This window comes from Chlorocebus sabaeus, chromosome 22 (assembly GCF_047675955.1).
Source record: "Chlorocebus sabaeus isolate Y175 chromosome 22, mChlSab1.0.hap1, whole genome shotgun sequence".
NCBI classification, from domain to species: domain Eukaryota; kingdom Metazoa; phylum Chordata; class Mammalia; order Primates; family Cercopithecidae; genus Chlorocebus; species Chlorocebus sabaeus.
In genome coordinates this window covers 88,276,636-88,301,049 of record NC_132925.1, presented here as the reverse complement: position 1 = coordinate 88,301,049, position 24,414 = coordinate 88,276,636, and the positions used below count along the sequence as shown (strand labels likewise).

At 46.6% G+C, this 24,414-nt stretch overlaps 1 protein-coding gene and 1 pseudogene across 3 annotated transcripts in view; one reads left to right on the top strand and one right to left on the bottom strand.

Annotated features, from left to right (window-relative positions):
- Positions 1-534: 534 nt before the first annotated feature.
- Positions 535-1,532, bottom strand: LOC119625727 (suppressyn-like; annotated as a pseudogene).
- A 6,693-nt stretch (positions 1,533-8,225) lies between these two features.
- Positions 8,226-24,414, top strand: part of RAD54L2 (RAD54 like 2) — a 129,691-nt gene continuing 113,502 nt past the window's right edge. Inside the window, exons 1-2 of one of the 3 annotated variants that reach the window (XM_038003870.2) lie at positions 8,226-8,447; positions 11,035-11,187. The gene's annotated coding sequence lies outside the window, so the exon portion shown is untranslated. The remainder of the gene's footprint in view (positions 8,448-11,034; positions 11,188-24,414) is intronic. The other 2 variants (XM_007984398.3, XM_038003867.2) reach the window with 2 other exon arrangements.

Genomic DNA, 24,414 nt, shown 5'->3' with positions numbered 1-24,414 from the left:
CCAAGTCCTCCTCACCCTTAAAAGGTCTTCTTCAGCAAGTCTTCTTCCTTTGCACAACACTCCCACCTTATGCATTCGCCAACTCAGTAGTCAGGTTTAATTGTGCCTAGGAAGCAACTACCTTGCCAGTGATAAGATAGCCATGAGTAAGCTTGGATTCCACATATCCAAAAGAATCCATCGGGGCAATCCATTGTGGGCTGGTGTTCATAGGATTTTCCCATAGTGCACTTAGGTGGGGGTATGTGGCATAAGGGTTAGTGGTATTTGTACAGTTCCAGGCCCTTTTTGATGGAACACAATTGAGGTAGCTTAAGTTAGAGAGAGACCAGGCTCTGTGGAGTAACCTTGGCCACCACTCGGCTGTGGAGGCGTTGACTGTTAGGGTTTGGTGACAAGTGCTTTCACCTACAATGCAATGGGTTTTATTAGTCCACTTGTAGGATATGCACACCATCCCTCTTACTGGGTTGGTAAGCGTCCAGGACTGCGGGCATTCCTGAGGAGTGAAAGTGAGGCTGTAGTTTTGGGATATTAGTAAGGGGGAATGTCTATCCCATACCATGGCCACTGTTCACTCATACAGGCTCCCCTGCATACCCGGCAATTGGACACATTCATGGTAAGCACGATACGTTCTCCTAGATCTACAAACAGGTTTTTCTTGGCTTGGGAAGGGACATGTCTGCTCGTAGTTTTTTTAATAAAGGGATGGAAATACTATGGGTGGTTTTGGGTGATAGTTGTTGGCTTTGGCTTTTGCTTTGGCTATAAACTGTTCTCTCTTTATATCCTCTAGCACTTGAGTATTTACTCCCCGGTGTCCAATTTTGGTGAAGCAAAGCCACTGCTTCCCTTTGGGGCATATAGCCCCATTACGACTGCCAGATACTCCTAGATTTTTTACTTTATAATAACTTTTCCCTGATTCAACACATTTTTCAACTAAGGTTCCATAGCAGGATCTTTCTATATGGGTATGGTAAGTAAAGGACTGTTGCATTTTTTCCTCCAGTAGAAAGACTGATAACACTCACGGCAACTTGAAGGGCTGCTGCGGACAGCAGGGTGGCTACTGACAGCATTAGGATTGTGATGAGGGATATTCCTGTATTAAGGCTTTTGGCTGGGGCCAGGCACGGTGGTTCATACCTGTAATCCCAGCACTTTGGGAGGCTGAGGCAGGTGGAACACGAGGTCAGGAGTTCAAGACCAGTCTGGCCAACATGGTGAAACCCCATCTCTACTAAAGATACAAAAAATTAGCCTGGCGTGGTGGTGCACACCTGTAATCCCAGCTACTAGGGAGGCTGAGACAGTAGAATTGCTTGAACCTGGGAGGTGGAAGTTGCAGTGAGCCAAGATAGCAGCACTGCATTCCAGACTGGGCAACAGGGTGAGACTCTGTCTCAAAAAAGGAAAAAAAAAAAGACTTTTGGTTGGAAGTGAGGCACAGCAAGTGGTTGGGTAGATACACGCCATTTCTGGAAGCAGGTAATTAGTCTTCCCTGTGTTTATGCTTTCTAGGGGGTTTTTGGTTTTAAGAAAGTGTTTTGGTTAATTTCAGCGTGGTAGGAGAAATTGTGCTTGATGACCACTTAATTGTTAATGTTTTAGAGGAAGACGTAGCCTTTGGGATGAGTTTAACCCTGGTGTGATGGATCCAGTGGGGGAGTCCTTGGACTCTCACTACAGTTGGCATGCTGAGTATCACAGTGTAGGGGCCTGTCCATTTCGGTCGTAGCTTTTTGTGAGGGTCGGGTTGGCAGATGAACACCTCTGTGCCTGCAAGACAGCTATATTGAGAGGACAAGGAGGTGTCGACCAGGAGAGGCATTGCCTCATTTGCTGCTTAACAGATGAAAGACCATGTCTGGATTACGGAGGGGAGGTAATTCCTGAGTGGCTCAGAGTCTGGGGAGGATGAAGGCCCTAAGACAAAAGTTTGGCCATACATGATTTCGAAGGGACTATAAAAAGAGGGTGCTTTTGGTGTTGCGCAGAGTCCCATGAGGGCGACAGGGAGATTTCTTGTCCATGACTGATGGGTTTCTAGAGCTAGCTTAGTGAGTTGGGCTTTAAGGACAGAGTAGACCTTTTCAACTTTGCCTGAAGATTGAGGCCTGTAAGGTGTGTGGAGAATCCACTTTATTCCTCATGACGTAGAGATGCCTTAGGTAATTTGGCTGATGAAGGCAGGCCCATTATCAGACTGGATGGATGTTGGGAGTCCAAAACAGGAAATTATAGGCATGATGAGAGTTTGTGTGACGATATTTGCACCTTCTGAAGTTATTGGGAATACTTCTACCCACCTGGAGAAAGTACAAAGACTAGAAGATAGCAGACCGTTTATTGGGCGGCATGTGAGTGAAGTCTACTTGCCAGTCTTGCCCGGGTATCTGGCCCTGGGCTTGGTGGGTAGGAAAAGGTAGTGGCTGGAGGGAACCCGGGGGTGACACTGAGTGGCAGATAGAGCAGGACTGGAAAAATCACTCGGACGCAGCTGGAAAGGTGAGAACAAGTGGGAATAGGGCAGAGAGTTTTAAGAGAGGTTTGTAACGACATGAAGAGTTGTGGAGACTGGAGGATAGGAATTGTTTGAGAGTGAGGAAGAACGAAGTGCCCTTCCTTGACATACCATGGTCCTTGCTTTTGGAGGTTCTGGGCCTGGATGTCCTCCTTTTCTTCTGAGGAGTGAAGAGGAGAGAATGAGGACAGGGACAGAAACTGGCCTTACACAGGTTGTAGAGCTACTTGTTTGGCTACCTGATCTGCTAAAGCGTTTCCAGCCAATACGGGATTGTCTGGGGTTTGGTGGCCCCTGCAGTGAATGATGGCAACTTTCTGTGGGAGCCTGGCAGCTTGAAGGAGCTTGCTGATGAGAGAACCATTTATGACAGGAGTGTTTTTTGCAGTTAGGAAACCTCGTTCTTTCCAGATAGATGAGTGTGAGTGTACTATATGGAATGCATAACAAGAATCCAAATATATGTTAATTTGTTGTCCAGCTGCTAGAGTGATAGCTTGAGTGAGAGCAATGAGTTCAGCTTTTTGGGAGATGGTGCCTAGGAGGAGTGGAAAACCCCTGCCCCGTCCTCACTTGGGGCTGATGCCATTTTAGGCCTCAGCCCACCTGCACCCAGGGGCTCATTAAAACAGCGTGTTGCTCCACAACACGCCCTCGGAGTTTGAACCGATACAAGAACTTTCATCGGGTGCCGAAACCTGGGAGTAGGCCAACAGACAACACGAGGCGGTGTGGAGCAACACGCTGTTTTAATGAGCCCCTGGGTGCAGATGGGCTGAGGCCTAAAATGGCATCAGCCCCAAGTGAGGATGGGGCAGGGGTTTTATAGTCTCCTGTAAACAGGAAGTGTCCCCGTCTGGCGTAACTGCTACATGGTATCTGGGTGGCCTTTTTCTTGATCTTTGGGGGTACGTGTCTTCCAGCCAGGGTAGGTGTCTTCCGGCCAGGGTAGGTGTCTTCTGGCCAGGGTAGATGTCTTCTGGCCGGCTCTCTTCCTGCTTCTGCTATCTTGCTGACACATACTGCTGGCACAAGTGGCCTTTTGCCTTGGGACCGGGCCTGAGAAGGGAGCAGTTACTCATTCCTTCAAGCTTTTGGGCCCCGGGGAGAATCTTTCAAAGAGCAGTTTTCTGGGGCTTCTCACTACACCTACACAGCATGCTGCCCCCAAGTTCTGGTCCCTCTGCCTAGAATTCTTCTTCCCCGAGACTTTACGTGGTTCTCTCTAGCATTCTTGGCATTCAGGATTCAGCTCACAGGTCACCTCATTGGGTTGGTCTTACCCAATGCCTTCTCTCTTCCAACAGCCTCTCTCCCATACTGGTCTCTGTTTTGTGTTTTCAGCACTTATTAGAATTTGCAATTATTTTGTACTGTCTTTGTCCCCTGTTTAGAAGGTAAGCTACTTGAGGGCAGAGACCTGTTCCCTCCTGTTTAGTGCTGTGTTCCCCAGGGCATATCAGCATCTGAAATACAACTGGGGAACAATAAACATCTGTTCATCTGAATGAACATCCATACAGGATAGGTTTCTATTAGTCACACTTTACAGACTACACTCTTCCAGGCTCAACTCTGAATATACTTCTTCATTCATGATGGGGATGGTTATAAGCATGGGCTCTGGACCTAGATGGTCTACACTCAAACCCCATCCCTTTTCTTACTTCTCAGCTTATTTTTCCACCTTTGAAGTGGAATGTTGATGTGAGGATTAAATGAGTTAATAACTGTAAAATGCTTATGGTCATGCCTGTCATGTCTTATTACTATTCCCCAGCATTGGGTACAGTGCCTGGTATGTTTTTTTTTTTTTTTTTTTTTTTTTTTTTTTTTTTTTTGAGATGGAGTCTCACACTGTTGCCCAGGCTGGAGTGCAGTGGCATGATCTCGGTTCACTGCAAGCTCTGCCTCCCGGGTTCACACCATTCTCCTGCCTCAGCCTCCCGAGTAGGTGGGACTACAGGTGCCCGTCACCACGCCCAGCTAATTTTTGTATTTTTAGTAGAGATGGGGTTTCACCATGTTAGCCAGGATAGCCTCGATCTCCTGACCTCGTGATCCACCCACTGCAGCCTCCCAAAGTGCTGGGATTACAGGCATGGGCCACCACGCCTGGCCAGTGCCTGGTACATATTGGTACCCAGTAAATAGTTGCTGAATGGGGAATTTTATGGTGTAGCAATTATACTAGGCTGTCATTAGAAACTGGGGTCAATTTTTAAAAAATCTCCTAGGACATTATAATCTGGGTGATGAGTGTTATACAAGCAGAAAGGTAAAAAAAATCCCAAGAATGGGATAACTGTTGAAGAAAGCAATACAACTCTTTGTCATCTTGGAATCTGGTTCAGAATGATCATGGCTTTGGCATTCAGAAGTGAGGGAGGGCCATTAAGTGTGGCTGGTGGATGCAGGATTAAGCTAACTCTCATGGAATAAGGGGGAGGTGAAACAGATAAAATGAAGAGGGTGGCTTGAACCTGGGAGGTGGAGGATGCAGTGAGCCAAGATCGTGACACTGCACTCCAGCCTGGGTAACAGAGCAAGACTCCATCTCAAAAAAAAAAAAAAAAAAAAAAAAAAAAATGAAGAGGGTGTTTTTCCATTTGTGTTTTCATGGTGATGAAGACAGCCTTGTTCTGGTTTCTGATTAATCAACAAGTCCATGGAGAATTTTGCCTAATCCTAGAAGGGCAGTCCCAGATCTTTTAAACTCATTTAAAGGTATAGCCAACAATAAGCAGGTATATGCATAAATCACTCTTGGGACTTCCCCCTAATAGAACCCATCTTTCTACAGGTGAATTTGGGGGTACCATGAATCTCAGAGGTTGTTGTGAGGGTGTGACATCATCCAAGTAGTCAGGGAAGCTCTAGGAGTGGGAGGAAACAGATGTTACAGAAGGGCAATGGCATCCTGGGAGGAGGGAATGGAAGAGGCTTCCATCACCAGGGGAGCTAGCTCTGGCCTTTGTGGCTCCAACTTTAGTGACATGAGAAATGTAAGTGCCTATGTTTTGGTGGTTGTGCCTTAAGTCTTTTAATTGGGGGTCGGAGGATGGAGGTGGGGGGATTAACAATAGGAGTGTTTTTTTTTAATCTGACCAACCTGACTGGTTTCTTTCTTCTCTCTTTGGTAGTCTCTGGGGCTCTCATGTGAACCTGTTGCAATTCTTGAGGCCAAATCTGCTCTCTGTGTCACCCAGAGAGTCCCAGCTAAGAGGCCAAATGGGTAAAATGCAAGACGTGAAGCTGGGAGGGATTGGAATGCTGATCTGACCTCAGGCTGCTTGAGAGAAGTTAACTAGCCTTTTAAAATTTTTATTTATTTAAGAGGCAGTGTCTTGCTATATTGCCCAAGCTGAACTTGAATTCCTGAGCTCAAGTGAGCCTACTGCCTCAGCCTTCTGAGAAGCTGGGACTACAGAAATGTGCCACTGCACTTGGCTGGAACCAGCTTTTAAGGCATCCTTTGCCTCTGAAGAACCTAGGATGAAGTTCCTCTCACCTGAGGGAGCAGAGGATCTTCCAGAGGCTTTGACTGTGCTGTTTTCTAACCCATGAGCCTGCTGTTTCCAGAAGGGACACTCTATTATTAGTCTATTCTCACACTGCTATAAAGAAATGCCTGGCACTGGGTAATTTATAAAGAAGAGGTTTAATTGGCTCATGGCTGTACAGAAAGCATGATGCTGGCATCTGCTAGACTTCAGGGGAGGACTCAGAAAACTTACATTCATGGAGGAAGGCAAAGGGGGAGAGAGCACCTCACAAGGCTGGAGTAGGAGGAAAAGAGAAGTGGGGGGAGGTGCCATACACTTTTTTTTTTTTTCTTTTTAAAAGATGATCTCACTGTTGCCCAGGCTGGTGTGCAGTGGCACAATCTTGGCTCATTGCAACCTCCACCTCCTGGGTTCAAGTGATTCTCCTGCCTCAGCCTCCTGAGTAGCTGGGATTACAGGCACGCACCATCATGCCTGGCTAATTTTTGTATTTTTAGTAGAGACAGGGTTTTGCCATGTTGGCCAGGCTGGTCTCAAACTCCTAACTTCAGGTGATCTACTTGCCTCGGCCTCCCAAAGTGCTGGGATTACAGGTGTGAGCCACCAGGCCTAGTCGGCACCATACACTTTTAAGCAACCACATCTTGTGAGAACTCACTCACCATCACCAGAAGAGAACCAAAGGCACGGTGTTAAGCCATTCATGAAGGATCTACCCCCATGATCCCATTACTTCCCACCAGACCCCACCTCCAACATTGGGGATTACAATTCAACATGAGATTTGGGTGGGGACACAGATCCATATCAGATAGCAAAGTGCCTTTTGACAGGCAGAACCCTTTCATTACCTCCAGAAAATAATATACATGGAAAATCAGGCATATATGTGTCTCAGAAGCCAAGGGGATATGTAAAAATGGGAAATTTGAGAACACCTGAAATCTAGGATTTTTTTTTGGAACACCTTCTGCAGACCTAATTCCCATGGATAGTTAGCTCCAAAAATAACTGCATCTGGTGTCTTAGAGGTGTGAAGGCTTAGAAGGGAAGTGGGGACGAGAAAGGAATTGTTATCCTCTTGATTTCATGAATAAAATACAAAATCTTCAAAGAAAGATCCACTTTCATAATTTAAAACACCATTTTGTGGGCCGGACGCGGTGGCTCACGCCTGGTGGCCCAGCACTTTGGGAGGCCGAGGTGGGCCGGATCACCTGAGGTCAGGAGTTCGAGACCAGCCTGCTCAACATGGCGAAACCCCGTCTCTACTAAAAATACAAAAAATTAGCCGGGCTTGGTGGCGGGCGCCTGTAATCCCAGCTACTCGAGAGTCTGAGGCAGGGGAATCGCTTGAACTCGGGAGGCGGAGGTTGCAGTGGGCCAAGATTCCACCACTGCACTCCAGGCTGGGCGACAAGAGCGAAACTCCGTCTCAAAAAAAAAAAAAAAAAAAAAAAATCATTTTGTTAACATTCACGTCTTGGGAAGAGGAGAAGAGAACCTGAGGCTGTAGTGGAGAGAGCTGTTATATATAGTCCCATCAGTAACTGGAGTCCACATGGCAGTAATTCCCAACTTGAGGAAGGAGAACCTGCATCCTTAACCTCCACTTGAGTGTCAACAATCAAGAAAGCCCCGTTTTGCTTCTGCTTCTCTTCCAGGGAATTCTGAAGACAGCTTAACAGGAAACAGGATGCTAGGTGGGGACCGAGGGTGAAAAAGGAAGAGTTACATGGTGCGCATAATTTCAAGGGCCCTTGAGGGCTGAGCACAACCTACGTTGGAGGCAATAGTAGCAGCAGCATTGGCAGGATCAGTAACGATCGTAACCCCAGTGTAGAGCTCCCTATCTCTGAGCGAGGTATTCGCATCACTTCATTCAATTCTAACAAGCCGCCTAGATTATTCCCAATGAGAAATGAGGAGAAACTGCGGCTCAATTGAGGCGCTAAATGGCTGGCGAGTGCAAAACCATTCCGTTGGACCCACCCCTAGAACCATTCTCAGGCAGCTTCTGGCTTGGGATTTCCGTACGGCATTCACTCCAGAAACGGTCCCATCCAGGCAGGAATCGCCGTACACCCGGCGCCGGGGAACTGCCTTCAGTCAGCTCTCAGCGGAACTTTCCTCTCCGCGGCGCGTGTTCCCGTCCGTGCGGTCGGGCGCGCGGGCCGGGAGGGGGACGCTTTCTGGCGCGGACCGCGAGCGGAGGCTGGCGAGCGCCGCCGCCGGTGGAGACCGACGCTCGGCCAGAGCCAGCCCGCTGCGCCCGGGCCTGGCCGGCTGCTTCCCGCCTCAGCCGCCGCCTCCGCCTCCGCCGCCGCAGACTTTGCCTAGGCGGGCGCAGCGGAACGTGAGGTCCCTCGGCCCTGCGCGGTCCGGCGCGGCCCGGAGCCGCGGCGCAGGAGGTGAGAGCCGGTGCCGGTTCCTCGCTCCCGGTCGGGGCCGCCGGGTCCCGCAACAATGGGGACCGACTGGAGACGCGGCCTGGGCCCCTGGCATGCAGTGGCTCGGGGCAGCTAGATGGACCCAGCACCCCGGGCCTTCGGGACACGGGGTCCCACCCGGGAAACTCCAGTGACCGGAGGCTTGGCGGGGGTCTTGGGCCTCGACCCGGGGCCTCAGAGGCTTGATATTTGAGGATTTCGTAGCCGGGGAAGGGAGTCATAGGGACACGGAGACCTAACTGTGGTCGCCCTGCGCTTTTGGCGCTGGATGCTGGCGCCCCGGAGGATGACCAGAGCGCGGTGTGGGGTAGGGGAAGTATTGGGAATTTTAGGGGCCTCTGTGTGTCTAATCCCTAAGGCGCATCTGGATGCGTTTCCCGGCCACCCTCTCCTGAGGTCTGGGAATTTGGCAGACTGCGGTCGGGCTGGGGCAGAAGAGGCATTGAGAGTTTAGCTTGTCTGAGGTAACTGGTGATTAGTTCCTGGAAAGGCAGGAGCTCAGCTGGGCACAGGAGAGTTAAGCAGAGAACTGGATCCTCCGGGGCCCTGATGCACCCTGACGAGGAGTGGTTCTCAGGCAAGGAACTTATCAGAAGAGTGAGTAGTGACACACGGTGAGTAGTGCTAGCTGTCTTGTCGTTAGGGTGAGGCTGGTGGGAGTTGTGGTTTGGGGAGTGTAGACGAGGGTTGATAGGCTACTGAGATTGGAGAATCAGCTTTATTTGGGTCATGGTGGTGGCAGCCTGGGAGATGAACAAGGAAACTTTGCAGAGTGGGCTTCCTGATGGAGAATGACCTCTTACTGCCTGGGAGTGGGTGACTCATTATCTGTTAGGATTCCTGTTGCTTGTAGGGATTGTGGCTGACTATGTTGGTGGCTGAACTTTGAGGTGTATGCAACTGGAAGGGTTATGTGGGGCTGGATGAGTTTGTTCCCATGTAGAGGACAGTGTGGAGCTTTCTTTCTTACTCCAAGTCAGAGTGGTGGTTGTCATTTGACAACATTTTAAGTAAGGAATTTCTTTGTGGTATTTGGATCCACAGCTTTTCTTTGTTCATTTTTTTCTTTCCTCCGTTGTTTTTGAATTGTGACTCATACTTTCTTTTCAGCACTGTGGCTATTGTTTGAAATGATAGACAAACTTAGACTTCATCATACATGTAAGTTCCAGGCGTTTTTAGTCCAATTCTTATAAATCTAAATGAATTTAAAAGCTTCTTTTCACTAATTTGTGTGCCATTGTTTAATGTGTGCAACACTAAAGAAGGATAGGAAAACCTTAACATTTATGTTGTTAAATGGTCTTTCCATGCTTAAATCCATGAAATTTCATCTTCTCTTACTGCCATGAAGTGAGTTTGTTGAATCTGTTAAATCTTAGTGACTCTCATTTCAGCATCCTTGTTTACTCTCACAGGACATTGTCTTCACTAGAAGTATTATCCATCTTCAGTGAATTTGGCCTGTACACTGTCTCCCTGTGACAATCTGTATCATTGAAAGACAGTACGCAAACTCCAACTCTGAGGCCTGCAGCTGTGGGCCAGAGCTCTGTATGTATTATTCAGGCAAAAGTTGGTGTGTTGGCTGTAGGTGAGGTATAAAGGGAACCCAACATGTACAGAAACAGTATCAGAATCATTGTACCTTCTGAGTTTAGAGTGGTAGGAAGTATAGCCTAAGTGGAGTCTAGTATAAACTTTCAAGTGCAATGTTAGGTAATTCTGTTTTTGTTGTACTGAGAGTTCTCATTATTGTAAACATTATCTTTTTTCTTAAGCTTTAAATAATTATTTTTCTTCAATGGTATTCTTTCTCTCTTGGCTGGGTGTGGTGGTTAACGCCTGTAATCCCACCACTTTGGGAGTCCGAGACAGGTGGATCGCATGAGGTCAGGAGTTAGAGCCTGCATGGCAGAATCCTGTCTCTACTAAAAATACAGAAATTAGCTGGGTGTGGTGGCATGTGCCTGTAATCCCAGCTACTCTGGAGGCTGAGGCACAAGAATCACTTGAACCTGGGAGGCAGAGGTAACAATGAGCCCAGATTGTGCCACTACACTCTAGCCTGGGCGACACAGCGAGACTCCGACTCAAAAAAAAAAAAAAAAAAAAGTGGTATTCTTTCTCTCTCTCCATTCATTGTTTCATAAACCAACATTTACTGCATTATGCCAGGTACTGCTTTGGGCACCTCCAAAATGCTGATGGTATTTTTAACATTTTATTAGTGGTAGTTCCTGGTTTAGATGTGGTTATAGGTCTTTGAAGAAAGAAGTGATTCAGGTATATCAAGCTTGTAATCAGTAAAGCCATTGAATAAAGTTTTTATAATGTATTAATTTTGACTGGTGACAGTTAATTATCTTAACATCTTCATGGAAAAAATTTAGCTATCACTGTGAGTTCATGTTGATATGGGATTATTTTTGCATTATTTTATACACCTGTTAATTTTAAGTACTCCTGTAGACAAACCACAGGTAAAACGTTTTGTTTTGGTGTATGTCTCAACGAGCAGTGATTTACAAATACTATATGTGTTCAGATTCCCTAGGAAGCCATCACACTCCTTCCCACTGTGGTTTTGGGAGCATGAAGGCGTTGCTTATCCCCTGTGTCTGGTTCACTGTATGTAGGCTGGGAGTGTCTGCTGATCACCTGGAGTGCTGTCCCTTGGAACAGGAGGAGTAAGATTGAGGTAAGGCTCAGTCTGTTTGAAAGTCACTTGTCTCTTCATTTTTACTGCATAAAATATAACGTAAATCTGAATGTTTTTGCTTTGTTACTCTTCATTCTGATCTAGTAAAATGAAATTCTGCCTTTTGCTGTCTTCTCTATCTCTCTGTGTATGTATCTTGGACAAAAATAAATGAAGAAATATAAAATCAAGGTATTTATATAATAAGTGAATTCTTCAAAATATCTCTCATTTTCCATCTGTACTATTCACTTGATCAAAGAAAATAAAAACTTGTTTATTTGTTGCCTTGAAGGCAAGGTGATTGCTTAAATAAATGTTTTTGGCCACCTCTTAGTTAAATGGATCAACTTCAGAAACTCTTGGAAATAAGGCTTAGAGTGTTTCTATTTCTTTAGAAAAAGCCTGAGAGAAGAAATGTCTGGTACAATGGGAAGAGCTTGGTTTTTGGAGTCTTCGCACTTTTTATTGCTCAATTTTTAACCCTGGATAAACTGTTAACCTCTCTGAGCTTTGGTTTTGTTTTGTTTTTCCATCTGTAACATAGGCCTTCTTTGCAGATTGCATTGAGGACTGGAGATGAGGGCCTCAAGCTTTGGGGGTGCTCAGTGCTGGCTGTCAGTAGTAGTTAATGTGTATTATTATATAGGACCTCTAATCTCAGTAGTATTAATAGTAGGAATGTGGCTGGGTGCTGTGGTGCTGTGCAGGGTTCAAGTGCCCAGTTTCCTTGTCTGGTGAGGAAGGCAGCTGTCTGTACCTGTTGGCACTCTGGACAGGTGAGGGAATTTTGAGATTGTCTTTATTCAGTGCTGGTAGGCAGGAGTCCACACTATAAAGTCCAAGGTCATTCCTGGCAGTAGAAGGTTTTTTCCTGACAGTTCGTATGGAGAAACCAGGAGGTAACCATTTGGCATGTTCTTTGGGAACCGTGGGCATTCCCATTGATAGAACACGACGGTATACCAGGCAGCATTGTGTTCTGTATCGCCCCGATCAGGACATTTTTCTAGCTTTCTTCTGCTGGCACCAGAGACCTGGCTTTGGTGTTTTTGCCAGGAATTCTCCAGATGCAGGAGAGATTTGTCATCTTCTTTAATTGGGGCTACTTTGGTAGAATCTAGCACTCTGTTCAGGCATGTTTTTGATGAACAGACGGCTCACAGACTTAGTTATAGAATTTTCAGTTTTATTTTTTCCCAATAGAGAGGAAAAAAAAAAGTCCCACTAATATTTAAGAGAAAAATAAGTAGAGGCCAGAAGTGATTTGAAATAACTGGGCCGGGCGCGGTGGCTCAAGCCTGTAATCCTAGCACTTTGGGAGGCTGAGACGGGCGGATCACAAGGTCAGGAGATCAAGACCATCCTGGCTAACACGGTGAAACCCCGTCTCTACTAAAAAGAATACAAAAAACTAGCCGGGCAAGGTGGCGGGCACCTGTAGTCCCAGCTACTCGGGAGGCTGAGGCAGGAGAATGGCGTGAACCCGGGAGGCGGAGCTTGCAGTGAGCCCAGATCGCGCCACTGCACTCCAGCCTGGGCGACAGAGCGAGACTCTGTCTCAAAAAAAAAAAAAAAAAAAAAAGGAAATGACTGGTCTCTAATTTCTTCCAGTCTTGCTGTAGTCAAATGCCCCCTCCATTCTGGTGGTCTTTAATTCCAGATAAGAGTAAATAATATACCTCTGGTCTTGAACATCTAGACCCTGGCCTGTGTCTGCTTCAGCGTCTCATAAGGACCTCTATCACCTGGCCACTTCTTTATCTTCCTTTCTCCCCTGCCACAATTACTCTGGCATGTGAGGCTCAGTTATAGTGAACTCCTTGAAGGTCCCAGCATTCTCAGGCTATTCCTTCTGTGATGTGATATTTTGCTCTCCATTCTACAGCTTGGCTGACTCTAAGGCTTGAGCCAGGAGTTCAGGTACCACCTTCTCTTAATAAAAGCCTTCCTTGATTCCCTCCAGGTTCAGCAGAATGCCTCTCTTGTGTATGACATTGCAGTCTGTGCAAGCTTTTATAATCATTCTGTCCTGCTAAGGTTTGGTTTTTTTTTTTTTTTTTAATTTATTTTTATTTTTTTTTCCTCAAATTCCTTTTTACCATGTTTTGGTATTTTTTTGTGTGTTTCCCATACCTAGTTTATTACCTACTTGAAGGCAGGAGCTTGTCTTGTTTATATCCCAGCACCTGACCATTTCTGGCACAGGGTAGCTACTTGGCAAATGTTTGTTGAGTGAACAAATGAATAACCTTTGCTTATGAAATAACAGGAAATAATTCACTGTGGAGCTAGTGATGTGATGAGAGTTCTGACTTCGTGGCTGCATCTGATCCTGGCTGAAGCAGTATCTCCGCTTTTGTATTTCCAGGTTGCTAAAGGCAACACTTTGTTATGAGAATGTGTTGCTTATTCATATGTTCATAATTTTGAGGCTGGAGGGTTATTACTTGCTTTTTTTGGGTTTTGCAAACATTTCCTTTGGGAGAAAATGTGACAGTTCTTCATTGGTATTGTTTGATCTTCTGCAGGCCATTTATTGCTCTGAGTGCTTTGTCCTCATATGTAAAGAAGTGACTAGTTTGGGCCACAGGGTATCTAGCCAACTAACTACTGGTGAGCCACCACCTACTGGGAATGGGGAATGACCTGATTGATTGATTGATTGATTGGAGATGGAGCCTTGCTCTGTCGCCCAGGCTGGAGTGCAGTGGCGCGATCTAGGCTCACTGCAACCTCCACCTCCTGGGTTGAAGCTATTGTCCTGCCTCATCCTCCCAAGTAGCTGGGACTATAGGTATGCCACCATACCTGGCTAATTTTTGTGTTTTTAGTAGAGATGGAGTTTCTCCATGTTGGCCAGGCTGGTCTTGAACTCCTGACCTCAAGTGATCTGCTCATCCTGGCGTCCCAAAGTGCTGGGATTATAGGCATGAGCCACTGCGCCTGGCCTGGGAATGGGTAATGGATTTAACACTAGGATATTGTGACTTTTGCTGCCTGGTTGGCCTTTTGGAGACCTATCTGAGCTCAGTGTCACCATATTCAGGAAATACAATTATTTGAGCAAACTTTATTCAGGGGTTAGAATTCAGTGACTGTAAAATTATCTGTATCCGTTTTCTGCTCAGTCTAATACTGTACTAATTCTGAAGTGTCTGGAGCTGTATGTTCTGAGTTATTTACCTAGAAATTACAGAATTGTGCCAATTTATTTACCCTCCTGGATCTTTTTTGTTGTTGTTTTGTTTTTGAGACAGAGTCTTGTTCTCTCACCCAGGCTGGAGTGTGGTGGCGCTATCTCAGCTTACTGCAACCTCTGCTTCCCGGGTTCAAGTGATTATCCTGCCTCAGCCTCCTGAGCAGCTGGGATTATAGGCGCGTGCCACCATGCCTGACTAGTTTTTGTATTTTTAGTAGAGACGGTTTCACCATGTTGGTCAGGCTGGTCTCGAACTCCTGACCTTGTGATCTGCCTGCTTCTGCCTCTCAAAGTGCTGGTATTATAGGCGTGAGCCACCGCGCCTAGCCACCCTCCTGGATCTTAGTGGTAAAATAACTTGAGTATACTATCTAAATTACTTTGAATTAGTTTTTTTAAGATTTTTTTTTAATTTTTAATTTTTTTTTTTTGAGACAGAGTCTCTCTTTGTCACCCATGCTAGAGTAAGTATAGTGGCATGATCATAGCTCACTGTAGCCTTGACCTCTCAGCCTCAAGCAATCCTTTCACCTCAGCTTCTTGAGTAGCTGGGAGTACAGGCATGCATGACCTTGCCTGGCTAATTTTTATATTTTTTGTAGAAGTGGGGGTCCCACTATGTTGCCCAGCCTGGTCTCAAACTCTTGGGCTCAAGTGATCCCTCTGCATTGGCCTCCCAATCAAATTAGTTTTTATGGGTGATTAGACTGCATAGAAATCCCTATTGAAGGCTGGGTGTTAGGAAGCTTATCAAAGCCTACATCAATTCTTTTTTTTTTTAGAGACAGAGTCTCTCTCTGTAGCCCAACTGGAATGCAATGGCATGATCTCAGCTCACTGCAGCCTCTGCCTTCTGGGTTCAAGTGATTCTCCTGCCTCAGCTTCCCAAGTAGCTGGGATTACAAGCATGTGCCACCACGCCTGGCTAATTTTTGTATTTTTAGTAGAGACAGGGTTTTGCCATGTTGGCCAGGCTGGTCTTGAACTCCTGACCTCAGGTGACCCTCCCCCACCCCCCTCCCCACCTTGGCCTCCCAAAGTGCTAGGATTACAGGCGTGAGCCACCACGCCCAGCCAAATGCAATTATTCTTTCATGCAAGTGATAAAATAGCAGACTGCAGAAAATAAAAGCATGTAAAGTAACTGTAGTTAGGTTAAAGATAAAAGTTGATATCAGATAAAAAGGAAAACTGAGGGCCAGGGCCAGGCACTGTGGCTCACGCCTGTAATCCCAGTACTTTGGGAGGCTGAGGCGGTCAGATCACCTGATGTTGGGAGTTCAAGACCAGCCTGATCAACATGGAGAAACCCTATCTCTACTAAAAGTACAAAATTAGCCGGGTGTGTTGGCACATGCCTATAATCTCAGCTACTTGGGAGGCTGAGGTAGGAGAACCGCTTGAACCTGGGAGGCGGAGGTTGTGGTGAGCTGAGATCACGCCATTGCACTCCAACCTAGGCAACAAGAGCGAAACTCCATCGCAAATAAAAACAAAAACAAAAACACTGAGGCACTTTAAATTTGGCAGTAGCTGTTAAAAATTGATGACATTTTGTGAGCAGTCTCGAGATGTTAGGAGGAAGTTGTTGAGGCTGGGGGCGGTGGCTCACGCCTATAATCCCAGCACTTTGTGAGGCTGAGGCAGGCAGATCACCTGAGGTCAGGAGTTTGAGACCAGCTTGGCTAACATGGCGAAACCCCGTCTCTACTAAAAATATAAAAATTAGCTGGTTGTGGTGGCGCATGCCTTGTAGTCTCAGCTACTTGGAAGGCTGAAGCACAAAAATTGCTTGAACCTGGGAGGCAAAGGTTACAGTGAGCCGAGATCTTACCACTGCACTCCAGCCTGGGCAACAGAGTGAGCAGAGTGAGACTTGACTTTGTCTTTTAAAAAAAAAAAAAAAAAAAAAAAAAAAAAAGGAAGTTGTTGGTTGGCCAGGTGCAGTGTTCCAGCACTTTGAGAGTCTGACATGGGAGGGTTGCTTGACCCCAGGAGTTTAAGACTAGCCTGGGCAACATAGTGAGACCTCATCTCTACATAAAAATTAAATAAAAGTTAGCTGGGCAAGGTGACACACACCTAGAAGTTATGGGCCACATCTGAGCTACCAGTGTCCCAGTTAGGAGGCTGAGGTGGGAGGATTGCCTGAACTCCAGAGACAGAGGCTGGAGTGAGCTGTAATTGTGCCACTATCCTCCAGCCTGGGTGACAGAGTAAGACCCTGCCTCAAAAACAAAAAAAAGAAGGAAGATGTTATCATATAGGTTGAAAGTGATACAAACACAGAAAATTTCAGCCAGTGGAGGCACATTGGAGGTACTAACATGTGCTTATGGTTTTATAGTACCATCAGTAGTAGGCAGAAATGAAAAATGTTTGCTTTACTATGATACGTACTTTGCATACGTATTCTGTTTATAAAACACTTTTTTTTTTTTTTTTTTTTACATTTGAGACAGGATCTGGCTCTGTCACCCAGACTGGAGTGCAGTGGCATGATCTCAGCTCACTGCAGCCTCCACCTCCTTCGTTCAAGTCATCCTCCCTCCTCAGCCTCTTGAGTAGCTAGGACTAATGGCATGTGACACTGTGCCCAGCTAATTTTTGTATTTTTTGCAGAGAGAGGTTTTTGCCATGTTTCCCAGGCTAGTCTTGAACTCCTGAGCTCAAGCGATTCACCCACCTTGGCCTCGCAAAGTGCTGGGATTACAGACGTGCCCAGCCTATAAAACACTTCTTTTTTTTTTTTTTTTTTTTTTGAGATAGAGTTTTGCTTGTCCAGGCTGGAGTGCAGTGGCGCGATCCCAGCTCACCACAACCTCTGCCTCCTGCGTTCAAGTGATTCTTCTGTCTCAGCCTCCCGAGTAACTGAGATTACAGGTTCCCGCCACCTCGCCTGGTTAATTTTTTGTATTTTTAGTAGAGATGGGGTTTCGCCATGTTGGGCAGGCTGGTCTCGAACTCCTGACTTCAGGTGATCTGCCCACTTTGGCCTCCCAAAATGTTGGGATCACTGGTGTGGATCACTGGTGTGAACCACTGTGCCCAGTCACTTCCTTTTTTTTTTTTTTTTTGAGACGGAGTCTTGCTCTGTCGCCCAGGCTGGAGTGCAGTGGCGTGATCTCAGTTCACTGCATGCTCCGCCTCCTGGGTTCACGCCATCCTCCTGCCTCAGCCTCCCGAGTAGCTGGGACTACAGGCGCCCGCCACCTTGCCTGGCTAGTTTTTTGTGTTTTTTTTAGTAGAGATGGGGTTTCACCGTGTTAGCCAGGATGGTCTCTATCTCCTGACCTCGTGATCTGCCCATCTTGGCCTCCCAAAGTGCTGGGATTACACGCTTGAGCCACCGTGCCCTGCCACTTTCTTTTTTTTGAGACAAAGTCTTGCTCTGTCGCACAGGCTGGAGTGCAGTGGTGCGATCTCAGCTTACTGCAACCTCTGCCTCTCAGGTTCAGGTGATTCTCTTGCCTCAGCCTCCTGAGTAGCTGGGATTACAGGCACCCATCATCATGCCCAGCTAATTTTTGTATTTTTGTAGAGATGGGGTTTTACCATGTTGACCAGACTGGTCTTGAACTCCTGACCTCAGGTGATCTGCCTGCTTGGCCTCCCAAAGTACTGGGATTACAGGCGTGAGCCACCATGCCCGGCCAGCATTTTCATATATATATTTACTTCATCCTCCCAACAACCCTGTGAGGCAAGTATCCCCATTATACAGAGGAGGAAGCAAACCTGAAAAGGTGAAGTGGCTTGCTTTCCAGTACACAGAGCTGATAATAAGAAAAGCTGGGAATTGCTGCCTGTTTTCTGATTCTAAGTTTAGATCTCTTTTTATATCCTTATAGGATATTGTTAGGGCTTCAGTTTGGCATGGCAGTCACCCCTTATTTCAGGCTGCTGGCCAATAGGGGATACTCACAAAGAAGATAGTGCTACACAGTGAGTAGAATCTCTGCTCTAGCGGCCCAGTAACTGCCTTTTTTTTTTTTGAGATGGAGTCCTGCTTTGTTGCCCAGGCTAGAGTGCAGTGGTGCTGCCTCCACTCACTGCAGCCTCTGCTTCCGGGGTTCAAACGATTCTGCCTCAGCCTCCCAAGTAGCTGGGATTACAGGCACAGGCCGCCACGCCCGGCTAAGTTTTTTGTATTTGTGTTTTGAGACGGAATCTTGCTCTGTTGCGCAGGCTGGAGTGGCAATGGCATGATCTCAGCTCACTGCAACCTCCGCCTCCTGAGTTCAAGCTATTCTCTCTGCCTCAGCCTCCCGAGTAGCTGGGATTACAGGCACCCACCACCACGCCCAGCTAATTTTTGTATTTTTAGTAGAGATAGGTTTTGCCATTTGGCCAGGCTGGACTCAAATTCCTGGACTTCAGGTAATCCACCTGCCTTGGACTCCCAAAGTGCTGGGATTATAGGCGTGGATCATCGCTCCCGGCCTAGCAGCCCAGTAACTCTGGAAGAGCTGGCTGCTGGAGGAAACTAGAGGGAGCTCTACTGTCTTCACAGATTGCTTAGTGGTCAGGAGAAAAATCCAGAACCAGGTGGAGATAGTTCTGCAATTGAGGCCCATGAAACAAGTAGGAGCCTTTCTCCTAATGTATATTGTATAGAAATTGGAAGAAAAAGGCTGGGTGCGGTGGCTTATACCTGTAATCCCAGCACTTTGGGAGGCCGAGGCAGGGGAATCACCTGAGGTCAGGAGTTCGAGACCAGCCTGGCCAACATGGTGAAACCCCGTCTCTACTGAAAATACAAAAATTAGCGAGACATGGTGGCGGACACCTGTAATCCTAGGTACTTGGTATTGCTGAGTCAGGAGAATCACTTGAACCCAGGAGGTGGAGGCTACAGTGAACTAAGATCACGCCACTGCACTCCAGCCTGGTTGATAGAGCGAGTCAAAAAGAGGGAAGAAAAATGGATGTATTCTGGCTTGAGCTCTGCTGTCATTGTGCCTTCCAGTACCACTGTCCCCCACACCCTGTCTCTTCATTTTTCTTTCTCTATGTTTCACCTGCCTCCCCTACTAGCTTAGCTCTGGTTGGTCATGGTCCACAGTTCCAGTGTTCCTTCCCCAGGTATTAGAACCCTTTGCCTCCCTTTGTGCTCTGCCGGCTATGCTAGTTGCTATCTCTGAATTCTCTTGCCTGGCTGCTTTTCACTGCCCCTAGGCTGCCCATTCCTAGTGTTTCTGGACAGTCAGGAACATGTGCTAACTTGGTTGCTAGCAGTTCCTACTGCCTCACTTGAGCTGAGCTCTCTCTGCCCCTCAGGGTGCTCCTGTGCTGTCTCCTAAGGATCCCATTTCCTACAGCAGCTGTTTGCATGTTTCCCAAAGGTGCCTTTTCCCCATGCTCTGGACCAGTGACCTCATTTTAGGGCTTGTGCTCGCAAATATTTTCCCCATTCTTTCTCTCACCATACTTTCGTCATCCAGTCTCTTGCTTTTAGAAAGTCCTTGACCTTTTTTCTCTGATTACATGAACAATATATGAGTACAGTAAAATTCAGGCATTTTTAAATAGAGAAAGGAAACTATAATTTGATATTTCATTGTTAACTACCTTGAATTTAGGCCTGCTGGGTGCAGTGGTTTATGCCTGTAATCCCAACACTTTGGGAGGCTGAGACGGGTGTATTGCTTAAGTCCAGGATTTCGAGACCTGCCTGGGCAACATAGGGAGGCTCTATTTCTACAAAAACACAAAAATTAGCTCAGTGTGGTGGTGCACCCCTGTGTTCCCAGCTGCTCAGGAGGCCGAGGTGGGAGAATTGCCTGACCGTGGGAGGTAGAAGATGCAGTGAGCTGCTATTGTGCCACTGCACTCTGGCCCAGGGCAACAGAGTGAGATCCTGTCTCTAAAAATAAATAAATAAATAAAGTCCAGGCACGGTGGCTTACACCTGTAATCCCAGCATTTTGGTTTGGGCGGCTGCAGTAGGCAGATCACTTTAGGCCAGGAATTCAAGAACTGCTAGGCCAACATGGTGAAACCCTGTCCCTACTAAAAATATAAAAATTAGCCAGTGTGGTGGTACATGCCTATAATCCCAGCTACTTGGGAGTCTGAGGCATGAGAATCCTTTGAACCCAGGAAGTGGAGGTTTCAGTGAGCTGAGATGGCGCCACTATACTCCAGCCTGAGTGATAGTCATACTAACAGATGTGTGTACATGTGTAAGAGAAAGTAATTCCTTTGTACAGAAATGGGGTCACTATCTACCTTTCTGTGACTTTTTTTTTTTTCATTTAATCTTTTTTGTTGTTGAGACAAGGTCTCAGTCTGTCAGCCAGGCTGGAATGCAGTGGTGTGATTATAGCTCTTTGTAGCCTTGACCTCTCAGGCTCAAGCGGTCTTCCTGCCTCAGCCTCCTGAGAAGCTGGGGACACAGGTGCATGCCACCCTGCCCAGCTAATTTTTGTATTTTTTGTAGAGATGGGATTTTGCTATGTTTCCCAGGTTGGTCTTGAACTCCTGGGCTCAAGTGATCTGCCTGTGTTGGCCTCCCAAACTGCTGAGATTACAGGCATGAGCCATCATGCCTGGCCTAATTTAATTTAATTTTTTTTTTTTTTTTTTTTTTAGGTGGAGTCTCACTTTATCATCTAGGCTGTAGTGCAGTGGCGTGATCTTGGCTCACTGCAACCTCTGCCTCCTGGGTTCAAGTGGTTCTCGTGCCTCAGCCTCCCAAGTAGCCGGGATTACAGACGTGTACCACATGCCTGGCTAATTTTTGTATTTTTAGTAGAGATGGGGTTTCACCATGTTGGCCTGGCTGGTCTCGAACTCCTGACTTCAAGTGATCTACCTACCTCGGCCTCCCACAGTGCAAGGATTACAGGCATGAGCCCCTGCACCCAGCCTGTAGGATACATTTCTTTTTCTTTTTTTTTTTTTTTTTTGAGATGGAGTCTTGCTCTGTTGCCAGGCTGGAGTGCAGTGGCGAGATCTCGGTTCACTACAAGCTCTGCCTCCCGGGTTCATGCCATTCTCCTGCCTCAGCCTCCCGAGTAGCTGGGACTACAGGCGCCTGCCACCACACCCAGCTAATTTTTTGTATTTTTAGTAGAGACGGGGTTTCACCGTGTTAGCCAGGATGGTCTCGATCTCCTGACCTCGTGATCTGCCCGCCTTGGCCTCCCAAAATGCTGGGATTACAGGCACGAGCCACCGTGCCTGGCCTTTTTTTTTTTTTTTAAAGACAGGGTCTGACTCTTGCCCAGGCTGGAGTGCAGTGGCACAATGATCATGGCTCACTGCAACCTGTCTCCTGGGCTCAAGTGATCCTCCCACCTTAGCCTCCTGAGTAGCTGGGATTACAGGCGCTCACTACGATGTCCATTTTTTGTAGAGATGAAGTTTCACAGTGTTGCCCAGGCTGGTTTTGAACCTCTGGGCTCAAACAATCCTCCCCACTTGGCCTCCCCAAGTGTTGGGATTACAGGTGTGAGCTACCATGCCAGGCAGGGAATCAATATTTTGAATCTTTGCCAATTTGAAGCCTAGGTAACTAATTTTTATTTATATTTCTTTATTGAAGAGGATGAGCATCTTTTCATGTGTTTATTTCATCTGTGTATTCATTTCTTGTCCTTTGTCAACTTTTTGGCTGATTTAATTTATTTTGTTGATTTGTGAGAAGTTTTTGACTATTATGAATTTTAACTTCGTTTTTTTTTTTTTTTTTTTGAGAGGGAGTCTTGCTCTATTGCCAGACTGGAGGGCAGTGGTGCAATCTCGGCTCACTGCAACCTCCGCCTCCCAAGTTCAAGTGAGTCTCCTGTCTCAGCCTCCCGAGTAGCTGGGACTACAGGTGCCCACTACCACACCCAGCTAATTTTTGTATTTTTAGTAGAGACAGGATTTCATCATGTTGGCCAGGATGGTCTCAATTTCTTGACCTCATGATCCACCTGTCTTGGCTTCCCAAAGTGCTGGGATTACAGGTGTGAGTCACCGCACCCGGCCTATCTTTGGGTTTAATAATAATAATAATAGCAGCTCACATACTGTATACAGGCATGCTTTGGAGATATTGCAGATTGAGTTCTAGACCATTACAATAAAGCAAATATTGCAATAAAGCCTGTCACACACATTTTTTTGTTTCCCAGTACATATAAAAGTTATGTGTACAGACTTGGCATAGTGGCTTATGTCCATAATTCCAGTACTTTGGGAGGTGGAGATGGGAGAATCACTTGAGGCCAGAAGTTCAAGACCAGTCTGGGCAGCATAACGAGACCCTGCCTCTACAAAAAAGTTTTTAAAAAGCCGAGCGTTGCAGTGTACAACTGTTTAGTCCTAGATACTCTGGAGGCTGAGGTGGAAGAATCACTTGCCAGCCCAGGAGTTTGAGGCAGCAGTATGCTATCATTGCACCACTGCACTCTGGCCTGGGCGACAGAACAATATCTCATCTTAGAGGAAAGAAAGTTATGTTTGCACCATACTATAGTCTATTAAGTTCCTAATAGCATTATGTCTAAAAAAAGCAATGTACATACCTTCATTTTAAAATACTTTATTGCCAAAAAATATTATCAATCACCTGAGCCGGCCAGGCGCAGTGACTCATGCCTGTAATCCCAGTACTTTGGGAGGCAGAGGCGGGCGGATCACGAGATCAGGAGATCAAGACCATGGTGAAACCTCATCTCTGCTAAAAATACAAAAAATTAGCCAGGCACGGTGGCGGGTGCCTGTAGTCCCAGCTACTTGGGAGGCTGAGGCAGGAGAGTGGTGTGAACCCAGGAGGTGGAGATTGCAGTCAGCTGAGATTGTGCCACTACACTCCAGCCTGGGAGACAGAGCAAGACTCCGTCTCAAAAAAAAAAAAAAAATCAATCACCTGAGCCTTCAGGACTTGGAATCCTTTTGCTGGTTGTGGATCTTGCCTAGACATTGATGGCTGCTGACTGATCAGGGTGGTGATTGCTGAAGATTGGAGTAGCTGTAGCAATTTCTGAAAATAAGACAACAGTGAAATTTGCTGCATTGATCAGCTTTTCTTCTCACAAAAGAGACCTCTGTAGGCTGGGCATGATGGCTGTAATCCCAGCACTTTTGGGAGGCCAAGGTGGGTAGATCACGAGGTTAAGAGACCAACATGGTGAAATGAGATCGAGAGCAGCCTGACCAACATGGTGAAACTCCGTCTCTACTAAAAATACAAAAATTAGGCCGGGCGTGGTGGCTCACGCCTGTAATTCCAGCACTTTGGGAGGCCGAGATGGGCAGATCACGAGGTCAGGAGATCGAGACCATCCTGGCTAACACGGTGAAACCCCGTCTCTACTAAAAAAAAAATACAAAAAATTAGCCAGGCGTGGTCGTGGGCGCCTGTAGTCCCAGCTACTTGGGAGGCTGAGGCTGGAGAATGGTGTGAACCCGGGAGGCGGAGCTTGCAGTGAGCCGAGATTGCACCACCGCACTGCAGCCTGGGCGACAGAGCGAGACTCCATCTCAAAAAAAAAAATACAAAAAATACAAAAATTAGCCGGGCTTGGTGGTACGCACCTGTAATCCCAGCTATTCTGGAAGCCAAGGCAGGAGAATCTCTTAATCCATGGAAGCGGAGGTTGCAGTGAGCCGCGATCATGCCACTGCACTCCAGCCTGGGCGATAAAGCAAGACTCTCTCTCTCAAAAAAAAAAAAAAAATTAGCTGGGTGTGGTGGTGCACAGGTGTAATCCCAGCTACTCAGGATGCAGGAGAATCCCTTGAACCCGGGAGGCGGAGCTTGCAGTGAGCCGAGATCGCGCCACTGCACTCCAGCCTGGGCAACTGAGCGAGACTCCATCTCAAAAAAAAAAAAAAAAAAAAAAAAGTAAATAAAAGTCAGATGAATAAATCAAAATATTTTACCCAAAATATATTTCTTTGCTATATTTTGACATCTGCAAAGCCATTATTTGTGGTGGAAAATATGCATTTGTAAAGAGTCTCTATGAACACAACTAGATCTTTTCCTTTCCAGGTTCTCCTAGTCCTGGAGAGATTACCTGAGAGTCTAG